The sequence below is a fragment of the Antechinus flavipes genome, chromosome X (genome assembly GCF_016432865.1).
Source record: "Antechinus flavipes isolate AdamAnt ecotype Samford, QLD, Australia chromosome X, AdamAnt_v2, whole genome shotgun sequence".
Classification (NCBI taxonomy): Eukaryota; Metazoa; Chordata; class Mammalia; order Dasyuromorphia; family Dasyuridae; genus Antechinus; species Antechinus flavipes.
In genome coordinates, this window is record NC_067404.1 from 12,347,979 (window position 1) to 12,361,825 (window position 13,847).

The 13,847-nt window shown below is 35.5% G+C and overlaps 1 long non-coding RNA gene across 13 annotated transcripts in view; it reads right to left on the reverse strand.

Moving 5' to 3' along the window:
• LOC127542582 (uncharacterized) overlaps nt 1-13,847 on the reverse strand; it is an 83,627-nt gene continuing 69,780 nt past the window's right edge. For all 13 annotated transcript variants that reach the window (XR_007948737.1, XR_007948738.1, XR_007948739.1 and 10 more), the window contains one exon: nt 1-13,847. This exon is cut by the window's right edge and continues 23,077 nt beyond it. This is a non-coding gene — a long non-coding RNA (uncharacterized LOC127542582).

A 13,847-nucleotide genomic window follows, 5' to 3' on the forward strand; every position in this document is an offset into this window, starting at 1 on the left:
TTGTTTCCAAGGTCATTCTGACATAATAGGACTCTGTGTGTCCCTGATCTTTGCGGGATGGACCTGGGTTAGAAAAACCCTGAATCTCAACCCTTCCAGGTCTCTAGGAAAATTCCTAAAATGATTCCCATCCTCCTACATGGTTCCCACGGGGAAACTCCCACCTCCAATTGATCTGGGAATCTGTTTGGCCTAGGAAACGATCACTACCCTTATTGATTTGGAAATTAGTCCCTCAAATTGTTCCCTAGCCCCGAGCCATAGAAAGCTAAATAAAATCAAAACTCTGTAACCCAATCTTTGCTATTTTCCTAATCAGAAAGGGGCCCACTGAGAGAAAGAGCTCAGTGAAAATAAACCCATTTTTGCCAAATCTTGCTTGGAGACTGGGACTGCAATTTTTTTCGCAAAACCTGCAATAACCTGCGATACCAGCCTGGGAACCCCAGTTGCTGTTAAGGTATTTCCCCCCTCAACAATTCTATGTTCTATATAATCTAGATCTGGTATTTTGGCTTTCATGTCAATTCCTTCTTCTTCTTTTTTTTTTTGGCTGAGGCAACTGAGGTTAAATGACTTGCCCAGAGTCACACAGCTAGGAAGTGTTTAAGTGTCTGAGATAGGATTTGAACTCAGATCCTCCTGACTTCAGAGCTGGTGCTCTACCCACTGCGCCACTTAGCTGCCCCTCAATTCCTTCTTTTTATACTTAGAGCAAGGGTTTACTTTCCCAGCACTGGAAATTGCTATCCAACTTGCAATATATTCTCTTGAAAGGCACCTCCAAATCAGACACTACTATGGAAGGATGCTTTCATCCATGTAATTTTATAGTCAAAGTCCCCTTCCTCTTCTGATATTCTTAAGGATATATAAACTTTTCACTTATTTCTTCAATTTTATTAAACTACATACATATGTATATAAATGTATATGTACACATAGTGTATATAAGCAATATAATCATTTGAAAATAGAAAATGTTTCTCTTTCAAATTCTGTGTATTTATTTTTTCAGCAAATACTGACCATTCATTAACAACAGTAGTGATATATTTAGCAGCCTTAAACCCTTCCATATACTAAATGCAATTATTGTGCAGTCTATTTTTTCTTTTCCTTTCTTTTTTAAAAATTGGCATCAAGTTCTATTTTTTTATGAGAACCAAATTAATAGATTTACTCTCTAATATTGACTATGTGATAACAGGACTTGAAAATTAATTCAGAGGCTTTCAATTGTGTTAATATCAGTTATAATAAAATATAAGTTTCGTGTCAAACTCTAAATATCCTTAGTTACTATTGTTTACAAATCCTATCTTTCCCTGTAAGTTGCAATTCTGAGCACAGAAATAAAACTTTTCTCTAGCAATACTTTTATGAGTTCTCTAGGATCATCACAACTCTTATAATTCTTGTTCCACGAGCCCTCCCAGCTCTGACACTGTATGTTTGGATGGCCCAAACTAGTCCTGAAAGAGTGTGTCCTAAGGCCTTTTCTGAATTTTCCAGCTCTTGCTCAAAGTTCTAACATTCCCTTCTCCATGGTTCTTCCCAGGTCCAACATTTTGTGGGCTCACATCTCACAACTAGATTGCACTCTCTTACCATCTCCTACATTTTGGGTTTTAAGGTCCTTCACTCCTTCAATATTATTTGTTCTACATGCCTTCCTCACTGTAATTCTGGCTTCTTTTTGAAGACGCACTTTTATGAAGTTAAGCTTAGACCATTCTGCAGCCACTAGCATATTCTCTTGCAATGGATCTCAAAATTTACATTTTGTTCTCTAAAACATTTATTAGCTATGTTATTTTAAATTCAAAGGCTTCTCATTTTGGTAATATTCAAGGGCTTTTAATTTTTTTCCTTTTCAATTATCTATTGTTTTATTAAATTATGTATGTCAGTATAATTATTTTAAATTGCAAATGATATCCCTATTAAAATTGTGTACTTAAATCCTTATTAAAAAAGAAACTACTCCTCATTCATTATCAATAACAGAAATATTAACAGCAGTCTCTCTCACACACATATATTTTGTTTTCTTCAGATTTTTCATCCTGCTGGGGTATTTTAGTTTTCCTCAGTGACTATGTTTTGGGATCTGACTTTTTAATCAAAACATCAGCATGGTACTAATAGGAATTATATTGAAGCATATATTATATGTCATACTCTAAATACCTCTTATATATTTTTAAAAATTTAAATCTATAATATTGGACCTCTGAGCAGAAACTAGACTCCATTGCAGTTTTATAATCACAGCTAGCCCTGAAATTACTAAATTTTAAAGTTTCTACTTCTGATATTCCTTCTTCGCAGTGCCCTGTCATTCTCTTCTGTCTGGCATCTGCCAGGCCTGCCATCATATGCGCTCACATCTCTCAGAATAAGACTTTTCTATTATCAAGCTCTGAACATCCCTCATTTTCTGTATTCTAATGTCTTGCCCAAGTTTGGCGATCCCAGTGAGAAAGTTTCATCCAGTTTCAGCCAGTAAGTTATCACCATACTCAAACATTCTACATTGGGCATACCTTTTCAAGCCTCACATTGTGACATATTCTATGTCAATGTCCAGTTCTGATACTCAGATCCTGGACTGCCATTCTAACCTCAACATTCTCCATTCTAAGCTCTAATTTTGAATACATTCTTTCAAAAGGCATCTCCAAGTCAGACATTTTATTTTCTAAACAGTTTCCCAGCCTAGTTATTTTATGGTCTGCACAGCACCTCCCTCCTCTGGATTCTAGAGTATTTTTTTTTCTTTTCACTTAATCAGTATTGTATTCCTAATAAACATCTGGCATTTAGTATGTTAATGCTTAGATCATAAACTATATCTTTTCTGATTCTTGTATCCTTATAATCTTTTAATAAACAAATAATGATCCATTCATGAACAATAATAGTATTATGTAATAACAGCCTTACTACTTGAAAACACTGCAATTACGTTTTTGGTCAGTTCTATTTTTTTCCATTTTCCCCTTTACATCTGGATTAAGCATGGTATATTTAAAGTTCTACTTTGCCTGTGTACTCAGGATGAGTTTTTATTTATAGATCACCACTGTGCATATAGGTATATGGATACATATGTTGTATTTCATACCATAAATATACTTGGAATTTTTTTTTAACTTAATGCTTCATCCCCTTAGCAGAGAAACAAGAGAAGGTATTCTCAGGATCATCAGAGTTCTGAAAGTATTCTAGGAGGCCTCTCAGCTCTATACTGTGTGGTTTGATGGCCTAGGCTAGTCCTAAATGTGTATGTGCTAAGGCTTTTCTTGGTTCTCCTAGATCTTAACCTTTCTGTCAGGTTCTACCCTTTTCTTTTCTCTAGCTTCTCCTAGGCATACCTTCTACATATAAATATCTCACTCTGACAATTCTCGTTTGTAGGCATGGAACATCTTCTAACTTCCATGTTATAAAGTCCCACACCTTTGATATTGCGGGTCCCAGGGACCTTACATTGTATCCAAGTTCAGACATTCTATATTTTACATTTTAAATATTCTTATATTTCTCATGACTGAGAGTCTACTTTTTTTTAAATAAAAACCAATTTCTAACATTTTGAGCCTGGACTGGCATCCCAGTATAGAAATCTTCCATTCTAAGCTCTCCAATCTCCAATATATTATCTTGAGATACATCTCCAAGTCAGCAATCTATGCACTCATCTATTTGCAAGCTCTGTCATTTTATGGTCAAAGTTTCCTCACTCCAGTGTTATTTGAGGGAATGTTTTTGCTTTTCACTTTTTTTGTGTGTTAATAAATTGAATGACATATATATGCAATGCAATTATTTAAAAATATAAAATGTTTCCCTGTAAATCCTGTATACTCACCAAGTTTTTCTACTAAATAGGCCCCACTAAGGAACAATGGAAATCCTTGGAAAAAACCCATGTTCTTACTTTTTGTCATTTTCCCTCCCACTTTTCAACATTTTTCTGTTAATCCAGATTAGGCACTTTGCCCACTTTGGTTGTAGGATTCAGAACATGAGTTTTAATTCAAAGGATCACCACTGTGCTTATTGATAGTCTACTGCCACATAGATGTATTTTATCCTATATATAAATTTTTAAAACTTAACTTGTTTTGCCCATAAATCCCTGAGCACATGATATGTGTTCTTGAACTCTCATCATCATTGTTCTAGGAGCCCTCTCAGCTCTGATACTGATGGTGTGGCCCAAACTAGTTTTGAAATTGTATAAGGACTTTCCTGGTTTTGATATCCTTTCTTCTAAACGTCTTGCCTCTTTTCTCTGGCTTTTCCCAGACTCACATATCACACAAAATCAAACAATTTCTGTTCTCTCCTTTTCTGTGTTCTAAATCCTCTCCCACTGTTGTCATTCCAGAATTCCATTCAGCTCAGGCTTTCTTGGTTCTGAATTGCTTCCAAACTCATTTATTTCTGTTCTATACTCTCTCCCAAGTCTGATATTCTAGCTTTTATGTTGACTATTACTTTTCACACTAAGAGCCAGGACTGCTGTCTCAGCATTGGAAGTTTCTATTCTGAGCTCTCTCCAATCTCCAACATATTCTCTTGAAAAGTACCTCCAAGTCAGACACTATTATTGATGTTCTCTCTCAGCTGGGGCATGTTATAGTCAAAGTCTCCTACTTCCTCTGATTCCAAGGTTTTTTTTTTTCTACTTATTTCTTCAGTTTTGGAAAATAAAATTAGAAATATGTACATAATGTGTATCAAATTACATGCATGTACGTATATGCTCTCATTTGAGAGCATAGATTTTTCTTTTGAATTCTGTGTTCTTTATTTTTCAACAGTATTCATTAACAATAGTGATATCTACAGCAATAAGATACTGTGCAATCATAATTTTCGGGTTTTTTCCTTCTTTTCTTTCTTTTTTGTTTTAATTAGACTAGGCACCATATGACTGATATAAAACATGTTTTAGCCACAAGAATCACCATTATGCCAAAATACTCTTGCTTCTCAAAACCTAAAGAAACTTTATATATCATCCAAAATTACTCATCTATCACCATAACTTTGCAACTGAGCTCAAAAACAAAACGCCTCAGCAATGTTATTATGTATTCTCAGGCCCATCTGATTGCTCTCATTTGTTGTAAGAGTCCTCCCAACTCTGACATTGTGTGGTTTGATATCAACTAGTTTTGAACTTGTATGTGCTAAGGTTTTTCCTGGCTGTTCTAGCCCTTCCTCTAAGCTCTTTGCCAGCTCTACCCTTCTTTTTTCTCTGGCTACTGCCAGGTCTGCATTCTGCATGCTCACGACTCAATCAGACAGTTTCTGTTCTCAGGCACAGAACGTCTCCCACATTCTGTTTTTTAAGGTACCTCACGTGTTGAAATGATTTGTTCTTTCTATCCCTTCTGAAGTCAGATATTCTGGTTTCTATTTGAAAACTTTTCCAATATCCTAAGTTTAGACTGCTATAGCTATCCAAAAATCCTCCATTCTAAGTTCTATCCAGGCTCTATATTCTCTTGAAATGTATCGCCAAGTAAAATATATCTTCTAAAGAGCGTAACAGCTGACTATTTTTAAAAAAATTAAAATCCTATCACTCCATTAATGTTTGTTTTTTTCCCTTTTCACTCATTCAATTTTATTAAATTATATATAGTGTCAGCAATATCACAAATGGTATCCATATTAAAATTGGATACTTACAATTTTGTTTAAAACACTCCCCATTCATTACAAGTAGTAGAAATTTCAATAATAATCTTAACAGAGTAAGGAAGTGCATGGAACTTTATGACCCTCAGCCTATTTTTTTTCCTTATTATCACACAGCTAAGGTAATATACTTTTACCTTTCCTCATTGGCTGTATCTCAGGACCTGACTTTTAAAATCAGAGCATTAGCATTGTATTGATAAAACAAACTGCATGAAAACATCCTTCACATGCCATATATATATATATATATGTATATATATATATATATAGATAGATTTATAAATTTAGTCACTACTCCTCCCAAATTGAAACTCTGAGCAGAGAAACAGGACTCCTTCCCAGCAATGTTATTATGTATTCTTCAGATCCATCCAAGCTCTTATAACCTACATTATAAGGGCTTTCTCAGCTCTGACACTCTGTGATGTTATGGCCAAAGTTAATCCTAAAATTATAATTTTCAGGGTTTTCCTGGTTCATATCCCCTAAGTGCCCTGCCTACTCCGTCATTCTGTTCTATCTTCTCCCAGGCCCTCCATCCTATAGGTTTACATCCCATAAAAATCAAATCACTTGGGGCAGCTAGGTGGTGCAGTGGATAAAGTACCAGCACTGAAGTCAGGAGGACTTGAGTTCAAATCTGGTCTCAGACACTTCCTAGCCATGTGACCTGGGGGCAAGTCACTTAACCCCAATTGCCTCATAAGAAAAAAAACAATCAATCACGGTTTTCTTGACCACTTCCCATTTTCTTCACCTCCCTTCTGACTTGAGGACTGGAGGGTAGAGTACTAAACCCCATCCAAAGTTACTCTTTAAAAAAGCCTAGACCTGGACATTATAATTCACTCTACATTGCAAACCTTAGTTCTACTTAGTATCAACTCCAGGGAATAAGGTTTCCCTGCCTCTTCCTGTTGCCTGTTCCCCTTGTAGTCCTCTGGCCTTCCCCTAGGTTCTGTCATCTTCCAGCTTCCATTATCTCCAGGTTGGAAGCTAATTTTCTTTTTTCTTATTTGTATCCCTAATGCTAAACAGAGTGCTTGGTACATAGTAGGTACTTATTATTATTATTTCTGTATGGAATGGAATCAACCTCAAGCCCTACTGATTCTAAGCAGCCTAAATTGTCTAAGTTTGGACATTCTCTATCGGACACACCTTCTCAAGTCTCGTATTCTGGCTACCATGTCATCTCCGGCCTGCCATCCCAGCCCTGAAATTCTCCATTCTAATTTCTAACCACACTTCAATATATGACCTTAAAAGGCACCTCTAAATCACACATTGTATTCACTAAAATTTCTCCCATCCTAGCTATTTTGTTTCTCTGATATACTAGAGCATTTTTCCCTCATTTATTTTTATGTCCAATGGCATGTTTATTACAATACAAATATTTAAGATCACAAATTATTTTCCTTATGAATCCTGCAAACTTACCTTATTCTTTCCAATGAACATAGCCCATTCATGAACAATAATAGTAATATGAACTGCAGCTTTACCCCTTGAAAACTCTGCATAATTCACTTTTTATCAGTTATTTTTTTCTTGTCATCAGTTTACTTATAATTTTGATCAGGCTCTGTATATGCAAATTTCTTCTACAACTGTGTGATATGAGATGTTTTATTTTAATTATGCTAATGTAATTATGCTGTATTATATAGTGCACCTCATACACTGTAATTTTTTATTCTTTACTTTTATCTGTATTTCCTCGTAAGTAGAAACTGAACCCAGAAACAACACCTATTCCCAGCAATGATACTGTGGGACCTATAATCCAAGTTCGGAGAATCTGTGTTCTAGTAGCACTCCTAGCTTGGACCCTGTGGTTTTTCAACTATTAGTTTAAAACTTGTATGTTCTATGAGCTTCCCTGGCTCTAACAGCACTTGTTCTATCCACTATACCTGGACATTCTTTTCTAGTTTCTTCCAGACTTGACATGCTTACTTCCCAAGGAATCTCACAATTTCTATTCTCTTCCCATGACTATTTTTTACTATTGTTCTAAGCTTACCTTTGATATTTCAGGTTTAAGCACTTTTGATTCTAAATTTTCTCCCTCCCAAGTTTGATAGTTTAGTTTTTATATCAACTGCTACTTTTCATACATAGAGCCTGGATTGCCATCCCAATACTGGAATTCTCTCTTCTACGCTCTAATTTCCAATACATTTCCTTAAAAGGTACCTCTATGTCAGACATTTTATTTTCTAAAGGCATTTCTAATCCTGTCATTTTATAACTAAAGTTGCTTCCTGACTCTGATATTCTAGCATTACTTTTTTGATTTCATTTATTTATTTAATTTTTACTATATTAAAACTGCATGTGCCAGCAATGAAATTACTTAGCACAATCTTTCTCATTTTAAGTCTCTGTATTTTTCAGACAAATATTTATTTATTAGTAATAGTGATATTTAAAATAGTTTTAACCTTTCCAAGACAATGCATATAACTACTGTTTTTAGTTACTTTCCCTTTTCTTTTTTTGGAGGGGTGGGTGGAACCTAATTAAGCATGATATTATCACTTTTCTCAGCAGTACTTAAGTTTTAATTCAGAGGATCAACATTGTGCTGCCATAAATTATACTGAATTATATATTAAACACTAAATATGTAATATCATTGCCGTTTACATTTCTGGTTATTCCTTATAGTCGAAACTCTGAACATAGAAACAAAACTTGCTACTACTAACAAGGACCATCTGAGCATTGATAATCCATGTTCTAAAATCCACCTAGCTTTGATACCATTTATGGCCACAAATAATACTGAGATAGTAACTTCTACAGACTTTAATTAGCTTTCACCACTTCGGCTTGCCTGCTCTGAAGTTCTCTTCTCTATGGCTTCTCCCAGATCTGACATATTCTGTGCTCAGACACCATGGAATCAAACAATCTCTGCACTCTGTTTATAATAATCTTACTTTCTGTGATTTAAAATCCCTCTCCCCAAGTTTGATATTCTAGGTTGAAGGGCCCTAGCTAGCTCTTGCCCCACTGATTCTAAATTGCCATTTTATATTAGACATGCCTTTTCAAGTCTCATATCCCACCTCCCTGTTCTGATATGCAATTTGGACTGCCATCCTAACTAATATTCTTCACTTTAAGCTCTATCCATCCCCCAAAATGTTACCTTGGAAGATAGCCCCAAGTCATACATTGCAGTTTCTAAAGCTCCTCAGAGCTCTATCACTTCATTGATTTCTTCGGTTTAGTTATTTTAAATTCAAGTTATTTAAGAGCATAAATTGTTTTTCCTTTGAATAATGTGTTCTTTATTCTTTCAATACATACTGAGTATTCATTAACAATAACAGTGATCTCTACACAGCCTTTAACACTAAAAATCAGTGCAGATAATTACTGTTTCCTTAACTTTTTTTTTTCTTTTGGAATCAGATCAGATACTTGCATGTTCACTTTTCTTCTCTGTGTGAGGCAGAACATGAGAATTAATTCTGAGTCATTATTATACAAATAAATTATACTGAAATATGTGTTGCATGTTGCATCTCATGGCCAAAATATACTTCCTTTTATTGTTGTTTAAATTTATCTGTTATTGCCCAGAAGTTATAATTCTGAGGGCAGAAACAAAGTTAGTTCCTGGCAAAGATTCTTGCATAATTTCAGGACCATCTGAGCTGTTAATTTCTATTCCAAGAGCTTTCCCAGCTCTGTCATGGCAGGGTTTGAAGGCCCAAGCTAGTCTTGAAATTGTGGGTGCTAAAGCTTTTCTGGTTCGTCTAGCCCTTTCTCTATGTTCTCTGTTAGCTCCATCTTTCTCTTCTCTCTGGGTATTTTTATTTTTTCAGATTTTCAGCCATAGAAGGTAATATGTTTAACCATTTCTCACTGACTAGACTTTAAAATCACAGTATCAGTATGGTGCCGATATAAATTACATTAAGATATGCTGCACATTATCTAAATGAATAATTTAACAATCCTTTCTCATAAATAGGAACTCTGAACACAAAAATAAAACTCCTCCAGAGCAAAAAAATGACTGAAAGCTCTTGGGACCATCTGGGCTCTGCTATATTCTATGAGTTCTCCTTGCCCTGATATACTGAGGTTTTAAGGCCCTTTCTAGAGATGTTGCTGAAGGTTCTACAGTCTTTCCTGGTTCTATCACTTTTTCTACCTGCCTTGCCATCTTTGTCATTATCTGATTTCTCCCAGTCTGCCATTCTGTTTACTCACAATCCATAAAGTTCTTTTCTGTAGAGTCCTTCACCTATTAGATAGTCCAATAGTCCCTGTCCCCATCCAGCTCAGGCATTCTTGATTCTAAATTGTTTCCAAAACCATTCCTTTTATATGACACATTATCTCCTAGTTCTGATATGCTACCTTTTAAGTCTACTCTCTATTCTGATACCCAGAGCCCAGTCTGTTATCCAAGCCCTGAAATTCTAAGTTCTACTCAACCTCCAATATATTTATTCTCTTGAAAATCAGACATTCTGTTTTCTAAAGATTGTCCCTGTCCTTTCATTTTATGCCAAAAATCCCCTCTCTCTTGATATTCTAGGGTTGTAATTATTTGAGAGCACAAATTGTCTTTTGAATTTTGTGTACTTGATTTTTTTTCAATAGTAACCATTCATTAAAAAATAAGTGGTATCTACAGTGTTTAACACTTCAAGAACCTCATGTGATTACTGTTACTTTTTTCTTTTCATTTCTTTTTGTTGGAACTAGATTAATATGTTCACCTCGCCTTTCTAAACTGTATGATGCAGGACCCATGAGAATTAATTTACAGGCTCACAACTATGCTTATATAAATTATACACTTTATCACCGTTAATTAAGATGACCTATCATTCATAAGTTGTAACTCTGAGCAGAGAAATATAACTTGTTCCCAGCAATGATCTTGTTTGTTCTCAGGACCATCTGAACTTTGCTAATCTGTTTTAAGAACTTTTCCAACTCTGGCACTGCATGATGTTATCGTGCAAGCTTGTTCTGAAATTCTATGTTCTACACACTTTGCTGGAGGCTATCACTTATCCTACATGCCTTCCCAGCTGACCTTTTCTTATTTATCGCTTCTCTCGGGCTTGGTATATTCTATGCTCACATCTCATGGAGATGATTTCTGTTCTCTGACTGATCATCTTTTACTTCGTGTGTCCTAAAGTTTTTCCCGAGTTTGATATTCTAGGTTGGAGGGCACCATTGATTTAAAATTCCTTCCAGCTCAGATGTTCTGTGTTGAACATACTCTCTAATCACATATTTTGTCTTTAAGTAAACTTCCAATTATGATATTCAGAGCTTGGACTGGCACTTCAGTCTTGAAACTCCATTATGTTGATATAACTTGTACTGAAATATATAATACATCTCTTACACTAACTATACCTAATTTTTTTACCTGACCATCCTCATTTAAGTTAGAACTCCGAGCAAAGAAACACCTTCCCTGAAATGGTTTTGTATCAGGATCATGAGCTCAAGAACATCTGTTCTAAGTTTCCTCAGTTCTGACACTAAGTTTTTAAGGCCATTACTAGTCCTGACATGCTATGCTCTATCACTTGTTCTAGCGGTCTTCCCAATTCTGACAATTCTTTTCTTCACTGATTCTCCCAAGGTTTATGTTCTACATGCTTAGATTCTACTGAATTAAGCAATTTCACTTCTCTGCCTCTGAGCCTCTCTCATTTTCTTTCTTCTTAAACCACTTCCAAATTTGAAATTCTAATTCAAAATATCCCATCTAGCTCCTGTCCCATTGATTCTAAACTGCCTTCAAGATCGGATGTTAGATACAACCTCTCAAATTTCATATTCTGGTTTCTATGTCAATTCATTTATGATCTTCAAGCCTGGATTCTCAACTTAGCACTGATACACTATTCTAGGATCCATCCAGTTTTAAAAATATTATCCTATGACATCTCCAAGTCAGACATCATTCTCTAAGAATCACTACAAACCTGTCATTTTATCGTTAAAGTTGTCTCCTATCTCTTTTCTGGGACTGTTTTCCTTTTCACTTATTCATTCAATTTTACTACATTAAATGTCTCTCTCTCTCTCTCACACACACACATAAACTATATCTATAGACACATATATTAGCAATACAATTATTTGAAAGCACAATTTCTTTTGAATTTTTTTATTTTTTCAATAATGATCATTCATTAACAATAATGCTATCTAAAGTAGCCTTAATTCTTTAAGATACTCCATGCAACTATTTTTGTCTTAAAAAAAAAAAAAAACTGGAACCAGGTTTGGCACAGTATGCTTACCCTTCCTCTTTGATTCTGTGAAGTAGAATATAAATTTTAACTCAGAAGATCAACTTTGTACTGACATAAATGATATTGTTATGTTTTAGCTCACATTATAAGTATACTTCATAATTTTTAATATTTACCCATTGAACCTCTGAGCACAGCAACAAAACTTAGTATGTTTCCTCAGGACCATCTGAGATCTGACAGTCCATGTCCTAAGAGCGCTACCAGTCCTGACATTGGGAGGTTTTATGGCTAAAGCTACTTCTGAGATTTTAGGCTATTGGAACTCCTTGACCTTCAATATCTTTTCTTCTACCTCCTGGGCCAGCTCTGACAGTCTCTCCCAGTCTGACATACAATATGCTCATATCTCACTATATCAGATAATTTCACTTCCGTAGCTCTGATCATCTCTTGTTTTCTGAGTTCTGAAATCACTCCTAAGTTTGATGTTCTAGGTTGGAGAGCCCCATGTAATTGAGGCCTCATTGTTTCTAACTGTCTCCATGCTGAGACATTCTATATTGGACATAACTTCTCAAGTCTTCTATTATGGCTTCTATGTGAACTCCCAATTCTGATATTTAGAGCCTGGCCTGCCATGCCAGCCCTGGAATTCTCTATTCTGACTCTATCCATCCTCCAGTGCTCTTTTGGAAGGTACCTTCAAGTCAGCTACCATAGTTTCTAAAGTCCCTCCCGTCTTAAGTATTTTATAGTCAAAAACCTTTCTGGGGACAGCTAGGTAGCACAAGTGGTTAGAGCACAGCCCTGAAGTCAGGAAGATGAGTTCAAATCTGACCTCAGACACTTAACACTTTCTAGCTGTGCGACCCTAGGCAAGTCACTTAACCCTAATCGCCTCAGCCAAAAAACAAACAAACGAACAGACTCCTTTCTGTCCCATTTAATTCAGGCCTTCTTGATTCTAAATTTCCTCCAAACTCATTAATTTAATGACATTCTATGTTTTACATATCCTGAACTTATATTCTGGTTTCCTTGTCAACTACAATTTTGTCATTCAGAGCCTGCACTTAATTTTATTTTTTCAATAAATAGTGATCATTAACAGTAATAGTGGGGCAGCTAGGTGGCACAGTGGTTAGAGCACCAGCCCTGAAGTCAGGAGGCCCCGAATTCAAATCTGGCCTCAGACACTTAACACTTCCTGGCTATGTGACCCTGGGCAAGGCATTTAACCCCAATTGCCTCAGTAAAAAAAAAAAAAAAAGAAAGAAAGAAAGAAAGAAAAAAAGAAAAACAGTAATAGTGATATCCACTGCAGCTGTAAACCTTGAAGATACTTATACACTTACTGTGTTTTCAAATATTTCCCCCTTTTTTAATGGAGCAAAATTAAGGCATTGTACCTGTAACTCTGAGTTGCAGGACACAAATTTTAATTCAGGGCATCACCACTGTACTAATATTAAATTATATTGAAATATGTATGTATATACATGTATATTATACTACATACCATAAATATGCTCTATTATTTTAAAATTTTTCCTGTCCTTCTCCATGACTTAGACCTCCGTTCATATTGAGAAGACTCCTTAACAGCAATGATACTTTGTGTTCACAGGACCTTCTCAGCCCTGTCAATTTGTGTCTAAGAACTCTGTCAACTGTGACACTTTTTAAAGAGTCTTGGTATGTTCTAAATGCTTTTCTAGTATTAATTTAATGTAAAATGTATAGAGCAGCTACCATGTTCTAGGCACTATGCTAAAGTGCTTTACAAATGTCATCTTATTTGATCCCCGCAAAAGTCTTAACTCTTTCATCCCTTCCTTTTAAGTTCTCTGCCAGCTTTGCATT